The sequence below is a fragment of the Salmo salar genome, chromosome 14, assembly GCF_965601325.2.
Source record: "Salmo salar chromosome 14, fSalSal1, whole genome shotgun sequence".
NCBI lineage: Eukaryota > Metazoa > Chordata > Actinopteri > Salmoniformes > Salmonidae > Salmo > Salmo salar.
Window position 1 is genome coordinate 13,374,925 of NC_138304.1, and position 23,751 is coordinate 13,398,675.

Below are 23,751 nucleotides of genomic sequence, written 5' to 3' on the forward strand. Positions count from 1 at the left end.
TGTTATCAGACAGTACTTATAAATTCAATGAAAAACAAACACTTTTGCAAAGAAATTACAAAAGTTTACTGAACATTTTTCTATTCCTAAATGGGAATTATTCCTCTTGTGCTTGCAGTAGTTTATCCTCTGCCTTAGCAACTAACTCAATGAGCCTGGGGGGAAAAAAGGAAACCGTTAATCACAAATTTGTAATTTCAATATTCTGTGTTGACAGGAAGTGTTGCTACAGTATTAGAGAAATGAAATACGGACTAAAAGTACAACAGAGCGATTAGTAATGCTTACAGGCTTCTTCTCCATTCCTCTGCCTACTGTCAGTGCTCTCCATAGTCCCCGGAAGCAGCCAGTTCCTCCAGTATTTTTCCTCCCACCTGTAGCAGTGGAGAGGCTGGTGGAGGACAGTTATTTCTCTGCTGCCTTGGTCTCCCCTGCTACATGGCTACTTTGAAGGAGTGTATGTTTCCACCAGTGTTTAGGACCTCATCACTATAGGCTGCTGCAGTGGGGCCTCAGCCAGAAGCATGCCATCCTGAGGGGCCACAGAGCTCACTGGCAGCTCTCTGGTTGAGAGGGGGAACCCCATATGTTTTCTCTGTCTTGGACAGGCTTAGCTCCCCTAGAATAATTGAAATAGCTGCCTTATCAAGGACCTGGCCAAAGATCTGGTCTGCCAGACAGGAGACATGTAAAGTCCTAGATGCTGCAGTGTCTATGCTGCTTATGGAAGTAAAGCTTCCACTATGTGATAAGGACGGGGAGCTGTCGTAGGCAGTGTAAGCATACTCATGGATTCCCACTTATCAAGTTAAAAACCTCAGGTGAAATCCGGTCTGAAAGAAACACCATGGCAACACAAACAAAAAGTTGGATAACAAGTTATATTCTCATCCATTACTTTTTCCTTTCAGATATCAATGAAAAGTATTGATTCATGAGATAAATCTATAGTATAATTGCTTGGTATACAACAAGCACAGCCAATATACCTGGATTAAATATTTTTGTTATCCCATTTCTACTCAATGTTTTATAAATTTGGGCTTTTTAAATTAGATCAAATGAAAACGTCTCACCTGACATGAAATTGCAGTTCATATTTGAAAGCTAACTAATCTTTGGCAAACAATTGTCTTTCTAAAAGAAGTAGCTGTTTCTTTGTTGTGATTGTAGAAGGAACTGAGAGTTTGAGAAAGAACCTCCCCATTGGGCACACTGGTTGTTTCAACAACTTGTCAATATATTGACTTAACCGGACTAACAGGTTGTTACATCAATGTAATTTCAACATAATCATCAGAACTACGTATATGTTGAAATTGCATAAAAAATTCCACGTAGAAACATATATTTTTTATCCTCTATTCAATATAAAATATACACCAGCTTATTAGGTACACCACCCCATTCATGAAAATAGATTGCTCCTACAGACAGAGTCACGTGGCCGTGGCTTGCTATATAAAGCAGGCAGGCTGGCATCGAGGCATTCAGTTACTGTTTGTTTTAACATTAGAATGGGCAAAACGAGTGACCTAAGCGACTATGAGCTTGGGATGATTGTCGGTGCCAGACAACCATGATTCAGTATCTCAGAAACGCCCACCCTCCTGGGCTTTTCACGCAAGACAGTGTCTAGGGTTTTACCAAAAAATATGCGACAAAGCAAAAACATCCAGTTAGCGGCAGTCCTATGGGTGAAAACGGCTCATTGACGAGAATGGCAAGAATATTGCAAGTTAACAGGCAGGCCAAAAACAGTCAAATAATGGCAGTACAATAGTGGTGTGCAGAACGGCATCTCGGAACACACAACTCATCGGTCCTTGTCACAGATGGGCAGAAGACCACACCGGGTTCCACTCCTATCAGCTAAAAACAAGTAGTATTTTACTGGGTGACTTTCACTTTTACTTGATTCATTTTGTATTAAGGTATCTTTACTTTTACTCAAGTAACTGTATCCATGTGGAATAGAGTAGATGGCGCTTAAGGGCAGCAAAGCATTTCATTTATGGATGTTTGTGTCTATCAGAATAAAAGATCAACACCAACCCTGATCCTTTGGTCATATGTAAGCCGATCAAAACACAACGCTGAGGCAATCTACACCGGTCACAGTTGGTGCCGTTTCCTTTCGGATCTACAAGATCACTGCTCGCATGATCGCTGGATTGCTCCATCACTACTGGACTCCCTTCCTCTCTCCGGTACTGGACCGTCTGCATTCCTCTTGTGTGTGCAAGTCTATGCACCAGAGGTACAGGGCATTTGGCACGAGACAAAGACATTCAGTACTTTGTTTGGTGTTTACTACAGCATTTTCTTTTTTTTCATGAAAGTTATTGATCTACAGTGTCTATTTTATCACGGCAGATATTTGTTTCTCAAGTTTATTTCAGTTTCACTTATAAATGTTTTTGCATGTGAATGTGCATACTGAGTATTTCATTTCTGATTTACAAACAGTATTGGATATTTAGTCTGTTGATAGCCCCAACTTCTTTTCTCTCTCTAAATTATATTTTTTTGCATATGAATATGCATTGTTTCCATCATGTACTATTCCAGTGACACTTACGAGCTTATTGTTAGGGAGAATTTTACAGGTTTTAGTCGGCACAACTGACTCAACACAGAAGTTTACATGAATCAACATCTGTGAGTTCATCAAGATCGGAGCTGCTGTCCTCATACCTCCCACATAGTACAGTTAAAACACCCTTGGAGACGAGTAATACTGTTGTCATTCCAGATCTGGACAGTTTTAACTGTAGGTTTCTCCCTCTCCAGGAGCTGACAGTAGTTTGGCCGGAGGTAGACAACATTGTGGTCTGATGTCCCCAGGGGAGGTCTGGTGGTGGCAGAACTTATGTTCACCTCCCACTGTCCAAACCCCAAGCTCGCCCAGTCTTTCCAGTTTAAGCCTGCTTAGGTGTGGTTGGATGGCCATCAGAGGGATCTGAGGAGGCAAAGCTCAAGCTCAATACGCAGTGCTGCTGTCAGATTGCAGTCAGAGCCCAGCAGCAGTCAGCCAGCCCATTCTCCATCACAGTGAGCCACGTCAGCCCTCTGAGGTATTCAGCCAGTCTCAGTGCTCCTTCAATACTCCAGCTCCACTATCGGCCCCTCCAACCAGTCTCACCACAGCGGAACCAGGCCTTCGCCATGTGGTTGGCATGTTGGACAGAGTCCTCTCACTGTGCACCGCTTCTCAGACACACCAAGTCCAGCCTGAACAACCACCACACTCAAGCCAAGTCCAGTCAAGTCCCTCATGCCAGGTCCAGCCAAGTCTCCCATGCAAAGTCTGTGGCACCACTGAGCACACAACCTATGCACGTTGCAGGCTCCACAGGCTCTGTCGCCATTGTCTCAACCCTGGCCATTTGAAGAGAGACTGCCCAAAAGCATCTCAGCCTCCCATGACATCAGCACTCCCCCCCGACATCAACCCATTTTAAAACTAGCCAGCAGTTCAAGGGAAAGCATGGGCAAAGATAAAGTGACCCTCACAGATGACCTGCAGTAGCCTAGTGGTTAGAGCGTTGGACTAGTAACCGAAAGGTTGCAAGATCGAATCCCCAAGTCTACAAGGTAAAAATCTGTCATTCTGCCCCTAAACAAGGCAGTTAACCAACTCTTCCTAGACTTTCATTGAACTGACTTGCCTAGTAAAATAAAAACAATCTATATAAATATCTGTAGGCTGCAGTCAGATGACTAGAAAGCCATTTTTGTCAGACCATGGAGACTAGAAAGGGATAGTGAGCTGTTTTATGCCCCAGTACTAGTTAGTGGCCAGTTAAAGTTGAATGGAATGTTGGACTCAGTCTCTGTCAGGCACAATCAGTGAAGAGGCAGAGTCGAGACTGAAAGCTGCTGTTGTTCTTCCCTGTTCTCAGCTAGCCCCCAGCAATGTGGTTTTCGGCGGTTGTGGTGGTCTGACTACAAAGCCCAAATGTATATACTGTATGACCTGGAAATAAAAGTTTACTAATCAAAGTTCACTGTGCCCTCTGGCCAATGAGATGTTTATCTTAGGGAAAAAAACATTATCCTTCAGAAGATGAAGTCCAATAAGAAGTACTGGGAAGGCATCTCCTCCCCGAGTGTGAGCAGTTCCTCAGGCAGGGCAGGCCCCGAGTCGACAAGCAAGATTGGCACGGTAAGGCTTAGGCAAGCTGTTACTCTCCTTCCACAGCAAGAGTACCTCGTATGGGGGAAGTTGTCAAGCGGTGCTCGTGTGTCACCTCGGAGCACTGTCATTGTTGAGCCCACCTCCGCCCACTCAGCCACAAAGAACATTCTGGTAGGGAGAGTCATAACACCCATGTGGGGAGGTCGCTGGGTCCCAATGAAAGTCCTGAACGCATCACTGGACCCAGTCATACTGTGCCGCAACGCCAAGCTAACGGATGTCTCTCCTTGCCTAGCAGTTAAGGATCTGCCCGTCCTTCAGGGGCTGCAACGACAGTGTGACACCCCAAGTCTTGCCACTTCTCCACAAGAGTCGGCTGATCCCATACAGCTGCTGAAGCACTGTGGTTTGAGCAACAGGAATATCGAGGCATATGAAGTATCTGCTGAGTAGAAAGCTAAGCTGGCTGAGATCCTAGTGAAGTACCAATATCTTCTCGAAGGACAAGCTGGAATGTGGAGAGGGGTGAAGTACTTTGTGCACCTCATTCACCTATCCGACGACCGCCCTTTCAGACTTTCCTACTTCCGTGTCTCTCCTGCACACTATCACAAGTTGAGAGAAGTGTTGAGCAAAATGGAGGAGAAACAACTCACCAAGTCAGTCAGTACGCCTCGCCACTGGTCATGGTCTGGAAAAAGAACGGAGACCTGAGGATCTGCACTGACTTCCGCTTGCACAATGCGAGGACCATCAAGGACATTCACCCTCTGCCATATCAACCTGACTGCCTTGCTGCCCTTGGTGGAAATGCCTATTTCAACATCACGGACCTCACATCAGGGTTCTACAATGTCCCTCTCCATGACTCTGACAACCCTGGGCTTGTATGAGTACAATAGGCTTCCACAAGATTTGTGCAACAGTCCGGCGTCCTTCTTGAGGATGATGCTCAGCATTTTTGGTGACCTCAACTTTTCCAGCCTTCTGCGCTACCTGGATGATATGCTCGTCTTTCCTCCTTCCGAGGAAGAGTCTTTGAGACGCCTTGAAGTCGTGTTCAGTCGATTGAGAGCCATCACAGAAGAAATTTCACTTTTTGTGCAAGTCTGTGAGGTTTCTGGGCCATACCATCGACAGCCATACCATCGACAGTCTCTGTTGACCAGGAGAAGATCAAGGTAATCTCAGGCTTCAAGAAGGAAGATCTGATGAAAGATGACACCTGCACACCATCACAGAAGAGAGTGAGATCCTTCCTAGAGATGGTCCTTTACTACCAGCACTTCATCCCCAGATGTTCCTCCATCGTAAAGCCCCTCTTCACCCTGACTGCGGGACAAAGACGTAAAGGCAAACAGAAAGGCAATGTTGCCGGAGGCCACAGGAGAGCTGTAACCTTCCATGAACTAACGCCTCAGGACTGGATGCAGAGCTGCGACACTGCATTTGAGGAACTGAAGAAAGTGCTGATCAACTGTGTGGTGTTGGCCCATCCAGACTTCGACAAGCCTTTCATCCTGTCCACCGACACCTCCCTGGATGGCCAGGGCGCTGTTCTCTCCCAACTGCGAAGAGAAGACAAGACCGATTTACGTTTGCAAGCAAGTCACTCAGCCGCAGTCAAGCTAACTACCCTGCACACAGACTGGAGTTCCTGGCCCTCAAGTGGTCTGTTTGTGACAAGTTTAGTCATTGGCTCAAAGGTCCCAAGTTCACAGTGTGGACTGATAACAACCCTTTCACATACATCATGACCAAGCCAAAGCTTGATGCATGTAAGCATCTCCAAGCTGTCACCATACTGCTTCTAGATCAAGCACGTTCCAGGGAAACTGAATGTTGAGGCGATGCTCTGGCAGGGACCTGTTCGTGAAGCCACTCAGTCGTCGACTCTTGTCTGAGCCATATTTAGAGCTGCTTAGGAAAGTGTGCGATGTGGAAGATCGATGTGTGCAGGAAGCATTCTGCCTGACGTGTCAGTCCTAGATAACTCCTCCCTTTGTGTGTCTGCGGATGTGCCCTTGTCTGAGGATGATGTGTCAGCCTTAATCTCCTCTCATGATGACTGGGAGTCTGTGTCTCGGCAGAGAGCTGCTTCGTTTGTGGACCACATTAGCATTTTAGCACCAGCTGGCCAAGACACAGTACCTTCTTTGGCCGTAGAAGAGCTCAAGTCCCACCAACAACATGATGTCGCCATCTCCAAAGTGATACACTATGTTGAGAGGAAGAGCAGACCACCCAAATGTGAGCGTCACAGTGAGAACTAGCTGGCTCTGAAGATTCTCAAGCAATTGGATACGTTTACACTGCTGAATGATATCCTGTAGAGTTTCCTCTGAGGAAGGAGGCTTTGTCTGGTGTTCATGACCTGGCTGACCACCAGGGTCAGCCACGCACTCTCTCCCTTGTCCGTCAGAGGTTCTTCTGGCACGACATGGAGAAAAACATACGCAACTATGTCAAGACCTGTCAAAGGTGTGTCCTCAGCAAGACCTCAGAGCCCGCAGCAAGAGCTCCAATGAAGAGCAATGGAAAACGCAAACTTGCCGACATGTGGGAACCAAACATCTACACTGTCATGGCTTCAAAGCCTGTACTCCACATCTACAAGATCCAGGATCATTCTGGAAATGAGAGGATGATGCATAGAAACCTTTTGCTCCAAGTCAAGCCAAGCCTGGGCAGACCCCGCAGTAGTCTTATATACGGCTATACACAGACAAGTTATATTTGTATGATTTAGCATAATTAATTAATAATTACCGGCTTGTTTCATTCATATGACTGACCAATACTATTTCAAAACATCTGACAGACCAACACCTCATGAGGCTTCTTCTCTCCTAGCTGAGACCTTGAAACTGCGATATCGTTCGTTCTTAAAACAAGGTCTGGGCGTACTGCCAAATTGCAGTTACTGATAGTGAGGATTTGTACAGTCAGCCACTTGCATGAACAAAGAAATTGGTTTATATAACAGCACATGAATAGAACACAGACAGTTATAAGAAAAGCACAAAAATTAAAATTACATTACAAGAGGTTTTCAGAAATGTTAGCAAATTTATTTAAAAAAAAATAATGGAAATACCACATTTACGTAAGTATTCAGAACCTTTACTCAGTACCTTGTTGAAGCACCTTTTGCAGCGATTACAGCCTCTAGTCTTCTTGGGTATGAGGCTACAAGCTTGGCACACCTGTATTTGGGGATTTTCTCCCATTCTTCTCTGCAAATCCTCTCAAGCTCTGTCAGGTTGGATGGGGAGCGTTGCTGCACAGCTATTTTCAGGTCCAGAGATGTTTGATCGGGTTCAAGTCCGGGCTCTCGCTGGACCACTCAAGGTCATTCAGAGACTTGTCCCGAAGCCACTGCTGTGTTGTCTTGGCTGTGTGCTTAGGGTTGTTGTCCTGTTGGAAGGTGAACCACCCCAGTCTGAGGTCCTGTGCGCTCTGGAACAGGTTTTCATCAAAGATCTCTCTGGACTTTGCTCCTTTCATCTTTCCCTCGATCCTGAGTAGTTTCCCAGTCCCTGAAAAACATCCCCACAGCATGATGCTGCCAAACCATGCTTCACCGTAGGGATGATGCCGGGTTTCCTCCAGACGTGAAGCTTGGCATTCAAGCCAAAGAGTACAATCTTGATTTCATCAGACCAGAGAATCTTGTTTCTCAAGGTCTGAGAGTCTTTTAGGTGCCTTTTGGCAATCCAGGCTGTTCTGGAGGCAAAGGCAGTTCAGACCTGATTCTAAATAGGTGTACCTAATAAACTGTCCGTTGAGTTGGGTGGTTGAAATGTATGTATTGTAATGAAACAGCAGGCAGGGAGCAGGTCTCGAACCCTCGACCTTCAAGCCCGAAGTCCGGCGCGCTATCGACTGTGCCGCAAAAGCATGCTCAAGCGGCAGAGTCGATTTCCGCGCTTATAAACCCAGGGTCGTTACACTATGTTGAATTTCATATTTGATTAGACATGTTATTTGACCTTGTTTCAATGTTGATAGTAAAATGGTATGGTTTGAATAAACGTCATTGTTTCAACGTCATGCCATCAACCTAAATAGAGGTATATTGAAATAAAATGTGAACCCACAGTCCAATGATTCCTGCCTGAACAGTGACTCCTTCTGGTATATGAGGGGTAATGCACTTCCGTGAGGACAAGTTGACCATCCAGTAGCCTAACTCCTGTGTACCCTGCTTAGCCTTAGAAACAAGTTGTTTGATTCAGCTGAGCTATCATGTCAACACATTTAGACATTGATCAGCTTCCATACTCATTTTTGTACACTACCTAAATAGCATTTAATATTTTAAAGTAACTCCTATAACTTTTCTTACACAAGCTGTATGCGAAAGTAAATTCGCCAGGAGTAAGGTTGGGTTTATGTAGGCTACATTGACATCTGATTTTCCCAAAGGACATCATTTTAACGTGAAGCTAGGTATACTATCATTTGTCTATGGTTGATTGGATCTTTGGAAGTTTAGAAGTAGTTGCCATTAGCCTTATAAATAAGATTCCAACCAGCCATTAATGCTTAAAAAAGACGCTATTGCTCTCTAAAGCCTTAGTAAATACTGTTTGTATAAGAAACGCTATTGCACAGACAGAGGGCGCCTAGGAGGCGGCAATAAATAAATGGGCAGAGACCGCAAAACATAACATTCTCAAACATCCGCTATGTTCCTTCCCACTATTCTGTGCATCTCCATTTCTCCACCCGTCTCGGTTCCTTTGTTTTCCTCGCGACGCGGAAGAGAGCGTATTCCTATGCGCAAGTAGGTGGAGAAAATAAAAAGTTAACGATATTGACTATAAGCGACAGTGTGAATGTGTATGTGGCACCAGTTGGCATTCCAAAAGACCGTCGTTTGATCTGCTTTTCATAGCTGTCCCCATAGAGGGTTGTTACTGAGGGAGGTCTCCTCCTAGTCGGTGACGGTTACAGTAGGCGACACGGAGCCTGTACATTGTCCTGGCCAGGTAAGTGTGTCGTGTCAGTCTACCTTGGAAGTCATAAGGGTTTATCAATAGGCCTATAACATTCACAGTTTTACGCACTACAAAACGTTCAGAAAGATAACTGTTGCCATTCAAATGTTAGTCTTCATTTGTACTCCTGCGTCACCCATATTGACAACATAAAATATTGACATTGTTGCCAATTATGCGCGCATTCAGACATATTGTGTCACATTTGTAGCGTGCGTAATATGCGCATAACAGTTATTGCCGTGAGAATAGCATGCTATGATTTTGGGTGTCGACGGTAATCGCACTTCTGACCAAGAACGAATTGCAATAGTCTAATTGTGTAATAGGAACCGCACAATGTATCTTTCCAATTCGTCTGTCGACAGACTATGCGGGTCGACTTGTTAGCGAAACATTGTTAATCATATGCATACAGTAGATCATCAGATCTCTTGTGAAAAGGCAATACATAGCCTACTGTAGTAAACCAGTTAGCCGAGCAACCATTACATGGCATTAGTCCTGTGGCGCGTTATTCAAATACCTTAGAAATGCTATTACTTCAATTTCTCAAACATATGACTATTTTACACCATTTTAAAGACAAGACTCTCGTTAATCTAACCACACTGTCCGATTTCAAAAAGGCTTTACAACGAAAGCAAAACATTAGATTATGTCAGCAGAGTACCCAGCCAGAAATAATCAGACACCCATTTTTCAAGCTTGCATATAATGTCACAAAAACCCAGAAGACAGCTAAATGCAGCACTAACCTTTGATGATCTTCATCAGATGACACACCTAGGACATTATGTTATACAATACATGCATGTTTTGTTCAATCAAGTTCATATTTATATCAAAAACCAGCTTTTTACATTAGCATGTGACAGTTCAGAACTAGCATACCCCCGCAAACTTCCGGTGAATTTACAAAAAATTTACTAAATTACTCACGATACACGTTCACAAAAAGCACAACAATTATTTTAAGAATTATAGATACAGAACTCCTCTATGCACTCGATATGTCCGATTTTAAAATAGCTTTTCGGTGAAAGCACATTTTGCAATATTCTAAGTAGATAGCCCGGCATCACAGGGCTAGCTATTTAGACACCCAGCAAGTTTAGCACTCACCAAAGTCAGATTTACTATAAGAAAAATGTTATTACCTTTGGTGTTCTTCGTCAGAATGCACTCCCAGGACTTCTACTTCAATAACAAATGTTGGTTTGGTCCCAAATAATCCATAGTTATATCCAAACAGCGGCGTTTTGTTTGTGCGTTCAAGACACTATCTGAAAGGGTAAAGAAGGGTGACGAGCACGACGCATTTCGTGACAAAAAAATTCTAAATATTCCATTACCGTACTTCGATGCATGTCAACCGCTGTTTAAAATCAATTTTTATGCCATTTTTCTCGTAAAAAAGCGATAATATTCCGACCGGGAATCTGCGTTTAGGTAAAAAGACGAAAGAAAATAAAGCATGGGGTCGACTCGTGCACGCGCCTAAGCCCATTGTCCTCTGATCGGCCACTTGCCAAAAGCGCAAATGTGTTTCAGCCTGGGGCTGCCTCGATATCATTCAGTTTTTTCCCGGGCTCTGAGAGCCTATGGGAGCCGTAGGAAGTGTCACGTTACAGCAAAGATTCTCAGTCTTCAATAAACAGAGACAAGAAGAACAAGATCTTGTCAGAGAGGGCACTTCCTGTAAGGAATCTTCTCAGGTGTTTGCCTGCCATATGAGTTCTGTTATACTCACAGACACCATTCAAACAGTTTTAGAAACTTTAGGGTGTTTTCTATCCAAAGCGAATAATTATATGCATATTCTAGTTACTGGGCAGGAGTAGTAACCAGATTAAATCGTGTCAATACTGCCCCCTACCCCCAACAGGTTAACCCTTTTAGCTAACCCTAACCTTAACCGGTTAACCTAACTCCTAAACTCAACCTTAAGCCTAATCCCTAGCCTAGCTAATGTTAGCCAGCTAGGCAACGTTAGCCACCTAGCTAGAATTCTTAACATACTGTATCATACGTTTTTCAAATTCATAAAATATTATACGTTTGAAAATTCTTAACATATAATACAAATTGTAATTCGTAAGACAGCATACGAACTGGGTGATAGACATCCACAAATTAATACATACCATATGAAACGTAACATATCATACTAAATGGAGTGTCTCAGATTTACATACAGAATAATATGAAATGCTCTGAGACCAGCTGGGACTCTTGAGATAGATGATGCAGCTGAATTATGGCCAGCACTGGAGCTCCTCTGCCAAGGCGTTTATACACAGACAACAAGCCAGCACTGGAGCTCCTCTGCCAAGGCGTTTATACACAGACAATAACCCAGTATGTGTTCTCTCGCCCATCAAAGAGTGAACACAGGCACGGCATTGATCAGTGTTTAAGTTGAGGATGTATAGGTATACACTATATCCTCTCACTCTGTGCCAGAAGACCAATGACACCAACACATCAGTGTCATCTGTAATCATGTCCGACAGATTATCTCTCTCGAGGACTACATGTGTAGAACAATGTGAAGAGTTTCATTCCAAAACGCTATTTAATCCATTTTCAGAAATATTAGTAAATTAGATTTTTTTCTTTAAAGAACTTATGAAAGAGACTGGTTTGTTTTTTTTCTCATCTAATCATGGCATGGGGTTGTTCAATGACAGACATGTACAGTTGAAGTCAGAAGTTTTCATACACCTTAGCCAAATACATTTAAACTCAGTTTTTCAGAATTCTTGACATTTAATCCTAGTAAAAATCCCTGTCTTAGGTCAGTTAGGATCACCACTTTATTTTAAGAATGTGAAATGTCAGAATAATAGTAGAGAGAATGATTTATTTCAGCTTTTATTTCTTTCATCACATTCCCAGTGGGTCAGAAGTTTACATACACTCAATTAGTATTTGGTAGCGTTGCCTTTCATTTGTTTAACTTGGGTCAAATGTTTCGGGTAGCCTTCCACAAGCTTCCCACAATAAGTTGGGTGAATTTTGGCCCATTCCTCCTGACAGAACTGGTGTAACTGAGTCAGGTTTGTAGGCCTCCTTGCTCGCACACGCTTTTTCAGTTCTGTCCACAAATTTTCTATGGGTTTGAGGTCAGGGCTTTGTGATAGCCACGCCAATACCTTGACTTTGTTGTCCTTAAGCCATTTTGCCACAATTTTGGAAGTATGCTTGGGGTCATTGTCCATTTGGAAGACCCATTTGCGACCAAGCTTTAACTTCCTGACTGATGTCTTGAGATGTTGCTTCAATATATCCACATACTTTTCCTACCTCATGATGCCATCTATTTTGTGAATTGCACCAGTCCCTCCTGCAGCAAAGCACCCCCACAACATGATGCTGCCACCCCCGTGCTTCACGGTTGGGATGGTGTTCTTCAGCTTGCAAGCCTCCCCCTTTTCCTCCAAACATAACGATGGTCATTATGGCCAAACAGTTCTATTTTTGTTTCATCAGACCAGAGGACATTTCTCCAAAATGTTCGATCTTTGTCCCCATGTGCAGTTGCAAACCGTAGTTTGGCTTTTTCATGGTGGTTTTGGAGCAGTGGCTTCTTCCTTGCTGAGCGGTCTTTTAGGTTACCTTGATATAGGACTCGTTTTACTGTGGATATAGATACTTTTGTACCCGTTTCCTCCAGCATCTTCACAAGGTCCTTTGCCGTTGTTCTGGGATTGATTTGCACTTTTCGCACCAAAGTACGTTCATCTCTAGGAGATAGAATTCGTCTCCTTCCTGAGCGAGATGACGGCTGCATGGTCCCATGGTGTTTATACTTGCGTACTATTGTTTGTACAGACGAATGTGGTACCTTCAGGCGTTTGGAAATTGCTCTCAAGGATGAACCAGACTTGTGGAGGTCTACAATTGTTTTTCTGAGATCTTGGCTGATTTCTTTAGATTTTCCCATGATGTCAAGCAAAGAGGCACTGAGTTTGAAGGTAGGCCTTGAAATACATCCACATTTACACCTCCAATTGACTCAAATGATGTCAATTAGTCTATCAGAAGCTTCTAAAGCCATGACATAATTTTCTGGAATTTTCCAAGCGGTTTAAAGGCACAGTCAACTTAGTGTATGTAAACTTCTGACCCACTGGAATTGTGATCCAGTGAATTGTAAGTGAAATAATCTGTCTGTAAACAATTGTTGGAAAAATGACTTGTGTCATGCACAAAGTAGATGTCCTAACCAACTTGCCAAAACTATAGTTTGTTAACAAGAAATTTGTGGAGTGGTTGAAAAATGAGTTTTAATGACTCCAACCTAAGTGTATGTAAACTTCCGACTTCAACTGTATGTATTTTTTATTTAACCTTTTTTAAACTAGGCAAGTCAGTTAAGAACAAATTCTTATTTACAATGACGGCCTACACCGGCCAAACCCGGACGGCGGTTGGCCAATTGTGGGACTCCCAATCACAGCCGGTTGTGATACAGCCTGGATTCAAACCAGGGTGTCTGTAGTGACACTTCAAGCACTGAGATGCAGTGCCTTAGACCGCTGCGCCACTCTGGAGCCTTGAGTAAGCCTTGAGGTGGTACCACCCAGCACATCTAGAAGGGAGTGTATTTCATACCGAACCCCACCCTTGAGATGACATAGAGGCACGTGATTTGACAGATTTACTAAAAAATACCAAAATATATAACTTTTGCAACGAACTCTCAAAATGAAGACCAGAATTTACGTTTCACTATAACATCAGGTTTTCTATGAAAATTCTGTATTTTTAAATATACAGGAGAAGAACATTCCATTCCAGGTAAACAATGGATATATAGCATTTTTCATCAAAACACATTCATATTTTACACACACATAAAGTAACCATCCATTTTCATTTCTGGAGAATTGGTGGATATAGTGTTTTTGAAATAAACTCTTCATGTGCTCATCTGTGGCCAGAAAAAGTCCCACAAGATTAGTTTATCTTATCTTGACCCTCAGTCAGGTACAGACAGGCTGTCGCTGTTGGCATTGCTGCTGGCATAAGTGTTTTTCTATGAATGAGGGCGCTCTTCAGGGAAGGCTGTCTAGTCAAACCATGTCTGGTCTGGTCATAAGGCTCCCCAGCCTGTTCTTGGAATATCAGTCCAGTTACTGTTAAAACAATTATTCTAAGAATGGTTCATTGTCATTCTAAGAATTTCCTGTAACTTCCCATTTTAGGTATTTATGACTACATACACATACATGAGCTTTCATTGTAGCTTTCATTTTAAAACTAGTTTCACTTTGAAACTATTCTGTCTTCCTTCCTTCCCGTTTTGGGCTGAAACACTCAGGTTTGTGTACGAGGAAGGCCGAGCTTAGAGAATTAAACATTGTTAGGGATAGGTTATGTTTCTTCATACTGCAATGGATGCCATGCAATCTTTGCTCGGTTGTTTGTGTGTGTTCTGCTCTCGAGGCCTCAAGTTCTTGTTGATACAGTTTAATACTAACAGTCTTGCCAGTGATCCAAACGTGTGTGAACACACTCTCTCTAACTCACTTCCTCTCTTCCAGTTAGTCCACGTTCATGTGGGTGATTGATTAACCTTCTTAGTATTTAAATCTCTCTATCACGTATCTAGTATTAGTCAGAGGATATGACTTCTCACTCCACAGCCTAATGCAATCCGTCAACTTTTGTCCCCAAGACAATATCATAATGCACTAATACAAATAAAACGTATTTGTAGACATAATAGGGAACTAAGCCCTTTGTCATCACACACAAATTACATTGACAAAACAGTGACACATCAATAGCACCTTTTCAGTTGAGTTTAAAGTTTAAGTTTAAAAATGACAATTTCAATTCAATAAATCCAACAATAGATTATTAGCCTTTATTAGTGCTTGCAAATCCAGAGTCACATTTCGTCTCACCCAAAACGATAGATTTGCCTAAGGAAATCAGTCAATTCAAATACAATAAGTAGGGCCTTATCTATAGATTTCACATGACTGGGAATACAGATATGCATCTGTCGGTCACAGATACAGTATCAATGCCTAAGGAATCAATGCACCAACAGGGTAATATTTTACAGACAAAATTGTGTTATAACAATCTTTGTGCCCTGAGAGTTGTTTCTTTTTAGCCCCCCTCCCTCGATTTTATAAAGAACTACATATTACTTCACAGGAAATTACATATAATAGATAAACACATCTTCCTCTCTGCAGGATGCAGGAAGTGTGTGTGGACTGATATTTTAATCTGATTTGAATGAGGACCAAACGTGTGCTGCACTAACTGGGGGGTTGTCGTAGCAACTATCTGAGATGGGTAGAAGCCGACTTCATTTTTCCTCCTAATTTGTGTAGTCATCATCTCCGGCGTTTTGTAACATGTTGTGTTTCGTCCTTATAAGCCCTGTGTGACACTGTCTAGTGTAATGTATTCTTCTTCCCTTCTTTTCTAACAATTGCTCTCGCTATTTCCATCAGCTACATGGGAAATACTCAGTTTTGGTCATGCAGTTTGGTCATGCATTCTACACTGAACAAAAATATAAAAGCAACATGTAAAGTGTTGGTCCCATGTTTCATGAGCTGAAATAAAATGTCCCAGAAATGTTCCATATGCACAAAAAGCTTATTTCTCTCAAAGTTTGTGCACAAATTTGTGTACATCCCTGTTAGTGAGTATCGCTCATTTGCCAAGATAATTCCCCCACCTGACAGATGTGGCTTATCAAGAAGCTGATTAAACAGCATGATCATTACACAGGTGCACCTTGTGCTGGGGCCAATAAAAGGCCACTCTAAAATGTGCAGTTGTGTCACAACACAAGACAGTCTTGAAGAAGCGTCCACCAGAGCTGTTGCCAGAGAATTTAATGTCTCTACCATAAGCCGCTCAATGTCGTTTTAGAGAATTTGGCAGTACGTCCAACTGGCCTCACAATCGCAGACCACATGTAACCACGCCAGCCCAGGACTTCCACATTAGTCCGAGGGAGTGCTGAGGAGTATTTCTGTCTGTAATAAAGCCCTTTTGTGGGGAAAAACAAATTCTCATTGGCTGGTTCTGGTTCTGGCCAAGTTACAGTTCATATAAGAATATCAGGGAAGCTTTTTGTGCGTATGTAAAATTTCTGTGATCTTTTATTTCAGCTCATGAAACATGGGACCAACACTTTACATGTTGCGTTTCTATTTTTGTTCAGTGTAAAATAACCTTCAAAAGTAATTCTAAGATGTCCGTTAGAAGGGGGATGGGAGGAAGAGAGGATGGATGAGAAGACAACAAAGAATGGAGGGATATGAAAAGGGGTTATTTTTGGATGCATGCAGCATTGTGCCACGTGCTGTCGCCGTGACCACGTCAGTGGTTGCCATGTAGAAGTTGTCCTATGCAGAGACCTTTTCAGTGGACGAGCTTTGTCTTCCACCTGGTGCTCTCTCTCCCTCTCTTTCACGTACTGTACTTATGGTGAAGGAATGGTTCTCATTGAATTTACACATGCATTGACTCTGCACACACACACACACACACACACACACAGCTGATAGGAAACAATGGCATTTTCATTTAATTTAAGGCAGTCTATGGGAAGCTCAGATCAAGCCCTGGGCACTCATAGCCTGGCCTTTTGAATGCATCCGAATGAGGTGAGCAGCTGTGGATACTGAGGGTAACGCCAATGATAACTGATTGCTTGTCCAAACCCAGGGAAGATGTCTTATTAATCATTATTAACTGGGTGGTTCGAGCCATGAATGCTTATTGGCTGAAAGCCGTGGTTTATGGTCTGACAAAATATTTATTTTTACTCTAAGTACAGTTGAAGTTGGAAGTTTACATACACTTATGTTGGAGTCATTAAAACTCGTTTTTCAACCACTCCACAAATTTCTTGTTAACAAACTATAGTTTTGACAAGTCGGTTAGGACATCTACAATTGTTTACAGACAGATTATTTCACTTATAATTCACTGTATCACAATTCCAGTGGGTCAGAAGTTTACATACACTAAGTTGACTGTGCCTTTAAAGAGCTTGGAAAATTATAGAAAATGATGTCATGGCTTTAGAAGCTTCTGATAGGCTAATTGACATAATTTGAGTCAATTGGAGGTGTACCTGTGGATGTATTTCAAGGCCTACCTTCAAACTTAGTGCCTCTTTGCTTGACATCATGGGAAAATCAAAAGAAATCAGCCAAGACCTCAGAAGAAAAAAGAATTGTATAATTGTTGTCTGGTTCATCCTTGGGAGCAATTTCCAAACGTCTGAAGGTACCATCTTCATCTGTACAAACAATAGTACACAAGTATAAACACCATGGGACCACGCAGCCATCATACCACTCAGGAAGGAGACGTGTTCTGTCTTCTAGAGATGAACGTACTTTGGTGCGAAAAGTGCAAATCAATCCCAGAACAACGGCAAAGGACTTTGTGAAGATGCTGGAGGAAACAGGTACAAAAGTATTTATATCCACAGTAAAACGAGTCCTATATCAACATAACCTGAAAGGCCGCTCAGCAAGGAAGAAGTCACTCCTCCAAAAAAAGCCAAACTTCGTTTTGCAACTGCACATGGGGACAAAGATTGTACTTTTTGGAGAAATGTCTTTTGGTATGATGAAACAAAAATAGAACTGTTTGGCCATAATGACCATCGTTATGTTTGGAGGAAAAAGGGGGAGGCTTGCAAGCCAAAGAACACCATCCCAACTGTGAAGCACGGGGGTGGCAGCATCATGTTGTGGGGGTGCTTTGCTGTAGGAGGGACTGGTGCAATTCACAAAATAGATGGCATTATGAGAAGGAAAATTATGTGGATATATTGAAGCAACATCTCAAGACATCAGTCAGGAAGTTAAAGCTTGGTCGCAAATGGGTCTTCCAAATGGATAATGACCCCAAGCATACTTCCAAAGTTGTGGCAAAATGGCTTAAGGACAACAAATTCAAGGTATTGGAGTGGCCATCACAAAGCCCTGACCTCAATCCTATAGAAAATTTGTGTATGTAAACTTCTGACCCACTGGGAATGTGATGAAAGAAATAAAATCTGAAATAAATTATTCTCTCTACTATTATTCTGTCATTGCATATTCTTAAAATAAGGTGGTGATCCCAACTGACTTAAGACAGGGAATTTTTACTAGGATTAAATGTCAGGAATTGTGAAAAACTAAGTTTTTAAATGTATTTGGCGAAGGTGTATGTAAACTTCCGACTTCAACTGTATGTTGGTAACAAACTTAAATTAGCAATAAGGCACCTCTGGGGTTTGTGGTATATGGCCAATATACCACATGTTGCGTCGTGCCGAAGAATAGGCCTTAGCCATGGTATATTGGCCATATACCATACCCACTCTGGCCTTATTGCTTAAATATAATACCATACTATTGATCACTTAGGTAGCCCATAGGTTGCTGTTATTCAATTAAAAGATACAGGTACAGTAAGCAGTGAAAACTCAGCCAAGATGGTCTATGCACTTAGACAATATGGTTTATAAGGACTTATAAACTGGGTGGTTTGAGCCCAAGCTATTTCAGTGGATGTTGCACACATTTCTACCAGCAAATGTGTTAAGTTATAGCCATGGTATGAAAGGAATAATTAACAAGGGGCTATGCATTCTATGCAAAGTTTTCCATAGGATGCATAGCCCCTCCATAGAACGCATAGTCCCTCGTTGATTATCCCTTTTCTGACACCATTTTGTGGGATTGTGGGAAGACTAGTACTAGCTGAGTGTGAAGGGTGGCTGTTTGACATAGCACAATAAGGAAATGGACTGCAGGCTATCTGGCAGTGTTTGTATAGTGATTTAGAACCGCAGAGGTTGATACAGTGGATCCAATCCAAACCATGGATCTCAGGAAGTGTGATGTTCATTCCCTAAAGGTAGACATGTTGAACCAGTCTGAGGGGGATACAATATTGCTTCTTAATTTGTGGTTCCTGTCATAACAGTTGAGTCCCTCGTCCGGTGAGCGGCTCAGGCTAACGTCAACATCCTTCTGTTGTTGATATGGAGCTCTGGGCTCAGACCATGACAAGTGTTCTCACCACTGTTCTAATGCTTCTTCTTCATGTTGGAAGACTAGGGCCAGGATTCAATATAAGGCACGTTATAGAGCAACGCATTGCTCTATGACTTTGAAAGGTAATTTACGCTTGAGCTGAAATAAATGCGCAGCGTTTACCATGAATTTCTGAACCTCCTTGCTGTGAATCCGGGCCTAGAAGTAGTGTTACGCCACAAGTTGCCAGGATAGGGCAGAGCCAATGTAAACTTAAACTGGGTACAAAGTTAAATAAGTATAGCACAGCACATGGTAGATTTCTAGTGAATACACAGCATTCCGGTTAGGTTCAGTGGATACACAGCATTCCGGTTAGATTCAGTGGATACATCTCATTCCGGTTAGGTTCAGTGGATACATCGCATTCCGGTTAGGTTCAGTGGATACACAGCATTCCGGTTAGGTTCAGTGGATACATCGCATTCCGGTTAGGTTCAGTGGATACACAGCATTCCGGTTAGGTTCAGTGGATACATCGCATTCCGGTTAGGTTCAGTGGATACACAGCATTCCTGTTAGGTTCAGTGGATACACCACATTCCGGTTAGGTTCAGTGGATACACAGCATTCCGGTTAGGTTCAGTGGATGCACAGCATTCCGGTTAGGTTCAGTGGATGCACAGCATTCCGGTTAGGTTCAGTGGATGCACAGCATTCCTGTTAGGTTCAGTGGATACACAGCATTCCGGTTAGGTTCAGTGGATACACCGCATTCCGGTTAGATTCAGTGGATACACCGCATTCCGGTTAGGTTCAGTGGATACACAGCAAACTAGCACAGCAAACGTGAGGATGCCACACAAAAGTTAAAGTTAATCACAATTTATAAAAAAAATAATATTTAACTAGGCAAGCCAGTTAAGAATAAATTCTTACTTAAAATGACGGCCTACACCGGCCAAACCTGGACGACCCTGGGCTAATTGTGCACTGACCTATGGGTCTCCCAATCACGGCCAGTTGGGATACAGCCTAGATTCAAACCAGGGTGTCTGTAGTGAGGCCTCTAGCGCTGAGATACAGTGCCTTAGACCGCTGCACCACTCAGGAGCAATAAGTACAACTACTAAATATTAAGGCTCTAGGCAAATGTAGAATGTTCACAGTATGAAATGCAATAAAAACTGCGCTTTACCTGGTTGTTCTCCAAGTTGCCAAGCAACAACCAATACTCTTTACCTTAATTTCACTTTAACAATGAAGCTCAATAAGAACACAAAAAATCGCCCTTGCAGGAGAGCGGCATGGCAGCTTGGATCCCGACCACTGGCTTTGTCTCCCTATCTTGGCTTCTGAGCCCCCGGAGCACACCACGTGTTCCTCTTTTAAACGGAGCTCAATTACAGTGCATTCGTAAAGTATTCAGACCCCTTGACTTTTTCCAGATTTTGTTACTTTATAACCTTTTTCTAAAATGGATGAAATAATACATTTTCCTCATTAATCTACACACAAACCCCACAATGACAAAGCGAAAACAGGTATTTAGAAATGTTTGCAAATGTATTACTAATAAAAAACAGAAATACCTTATTTACATAAGTTAATTTATTAAAAAAATATATTTCACCTTTATTTAACCATGTAGGCTAGTTGAGAACAAGTTCTCATTTACAACTGCGACCTGGCCAAGATAAAGCAAAGCAGTGCGACACAAACAACACAGAGTTACACATGGCATAAACAAACGTACAGTCAATAACACAATAGAAAGTATGTATACAGTGTGTAAATGAGGTAAGATTAGGGAGGTAAGGCAATAAATAGGCCGTAGTGGCGAAGTAATTACAATTTAGCAATTAAACACCGGAGTGATAGATGTGCAGAAGATGAATGTGCAAGGAGAGATGCTGTGGTGCAAAGGAGCAAAAATAAATAAATAACAATATGGGGATGAGGTAGTTGGATGGGCTATTTACAGATGGGTTATGTACAGGTGCAATGATCTGTAAGCTGCTCTGACAGCTGATGATTAAAGTTAGTGAGGGAGATATGAGTCTCCAGCTTCAGTGATTTTTGCAATTCGTTCCAGTCATTGGCAGCAGAGAACTGGAAGGAAAGGCGGCCAAAGGAGGAATTGGCTTTGGGGATGACCAGTGAAATATACCTGCTGGAGCGCGTGCTACGGGTGGGTGCTGCTATGTTGACCAGAGAGCTGAGATAAGGCGGGGCTTTACCTGGCAAAGACTTATAGATAACCTGGAGCCAGTGGGTTTGCCGACGAATTTGAAGCGAGGGCCAGCCAACGAGAGCATACAGGTCGCAGCGGTGGGTAGTATATGGTGGCTTTGGTGACAAAATGGATGGCACTGTGATAGACTGCATCCAATTTGCTGAGTAGTGTTGGAGGCTATTTTGTAAATGACATCGCCGAAGTCAAGGATCCGTAGTATAGTCAGTTTTACGAGTGTATGTTTAGCAGCATGAGTGAAGGATGCTTTGTTGCAAAATAGGAAGCCAATTCTAGATTTAATTTTGAATTGGAGATGCTTAATGTGAGTCTGGAAGGAGAGTTTACAGTCTAACCAGACACCTAGGTATTTGTAGTTGTCCACATATTCTAAGTCAGAACCGTCCAGAGTAGTGATGCTGGACGGGCGGGCAGGTGTGGGCAGCGATTGGTTGAAGAGCATGCATTTAGTTTTACATGCATTTAAGAGCAGTTGGAGGCCACGGAAGGAGAGCTGTATGGCATTGAAGTTCGTCTGTAGGTTAGTTAACACAGTGTCCAAAGAAGGGCCAGGAGTATACAGAAGGGTGTCGTCTGCGTAGAGGTGTATCAGAGAATCACCAGCAGCAAGAGCGACATCACTGATGTATACAGAGAAGAGAGTCGGCCCGAGAATTGAACCCTGTGGCACCCCCATAGAGACTGCCAGAGGTCCGGACAACAGGCCCTCCGATTTGACACACTGAACGCTGTCTGAGATGTAGTTGGTGAACCAGGCGAGGCAGTCATTTGAGAAACCAAGGCTGTTGAGTCGGCCGATAAGAATGTGGTGATTGACAGAGTCAAAAGCCTTGGCCAGGTCGATGAATACGGCTGCACAGTATTGTCTTTTATCGATGGCGGTTATGATATCGTTTAGGACCTTGAGCGTGGCTGAGGTGCACCCATGACCAGCTCTGAAACCAGATTGCATAGCGGAGAAGGTACGGTGGGATTCAAAATGGTTGGTGACCTGTTTGTTAACTTGGCTTTCAAAGACCTTAGAAAGGCAGGGTAGGATAGATATAGGTCTGTAACAGTTTGAGTCTAGAGTGTCTCCCCCTTTGAAGAGAGGGGATGACCGTGGCAGCTTTCCAATCTTTGGGGATCTCAGACAATACGAAAGAGAAGCTGAACAGGCTAGTAATAGGGGTTGCAACAATTGCGGCGGATAATTTTTTGAAAGAGAGGGTCCAGATTGTCTTGCCTAGCTTTTTGGAGTTTGTGCTACAGGATGCAAATTTCTGTTAGGAAAGCAAAGACTAGCTTTTTCAAACTGCCTAAGTATATTGGTTCCTAACTTCCCTGAAAAGTTGCATATCGCGGGGGCTATTTGATGCTAATGCAGAACGTCACAGGATGTTTTTGTGCTGGTCAAGGGCAGTCAGGTCTGGAGTGAACCAAGGGCTATATCTGTTCCTGGTTCAACATTTTTTGAATGGGGCATGCTTATTTAAGATGGTGAGGAAAGCACTTTTAAAGAATAACCAGGCATCCTCTACTGACGGAATGAGGTCAATATCCTTCCAGGATACCCGGGCCAGGTCAATTAGAAAGGCCTGCTCGCTGAAGTGTTTTAGGGAGCGTTTGACAGTGATGAGGGGTGTTCATTTGACTGCAGACCCATTACGGACGCAGGCAATGAGGCAGTGATCGCTGAGATCCTGGTTGAAGACAGCAGAGGTGTATTTAGAGGGCAGGTTAGTCAGGATGATATCTATGACGGTGCCCGTGTTTACGTATTTAGTGTTGTACCTGGTAGTTCATTGATTATTTGTGTGAGATTGAGGGCATCTAGTTTAGATTGTAGGATGGCCGGGGTGTTAAGCATGTCCCAGTTTAGGTCACCTAACAGTACGAGCTCTGAAAATAGATGGGGGGGAAATCAATTCACATATGGTGTCCAGGGCGCAGCTGGGGGCAGAAGGTGATCTATAACAAGCGGCAATGGTGAGAGACTTGTTTCTGGAAAGGTGGATTTTTAAAAGTAGAAGCTTGAATTGTTTGGGCACAGACCTGGATAGTATGACAGAACTCTGCAGGCTATCTCTGCTGTAGATTGCAACTCCGCCCCCTTTGGCAGTTCTATCTTGTCGGAAAATGTTATAGTTAGGGATGGAAATTTCAGGATTTTTGGTGGCCTTCCTATGCCAGAATTCAGACATGGCTAGGACATCCGGGTTGGCAGAGTGTGCTAAAGCAGTGAATAAAGCAAACTTAGGGAGGAGGCTTTTAATGTTAACATGCATGAAACCAAGGCTTTTACGGTTACAGATGTCAACAAATGAGAGCGCCTGGGGAATGGGAGTG

General features: G+C 42.9%; 1 protein-coding gene across 2 annotated transcripts in view; it reads left to right on the plus strand.

Moving 5' to 3' along the window:
• Positions 1-8,804: 8,804 nt before the first annotated feature.
• The window catches only part of gng12a (guanine nucleotide binding protein (G protein), gamma 12a), a 59,310-nt gene continuing 44,363 nt past the window's right edge, over positions 8,805-23,751 (plus strand). The window contains exon 1 of one of the 2 annotated variants that reach the window (XM_045693607.2): positions 8,805-9,135. The gene's annotated coding sequence lies outside the window, so the exon portion shown is untranslated. The remainder of the gene's footprint in view (positions 9,136-23,751) is intronic. The other variant, NM_001140045.1, reaches the window with a different exon arrangement.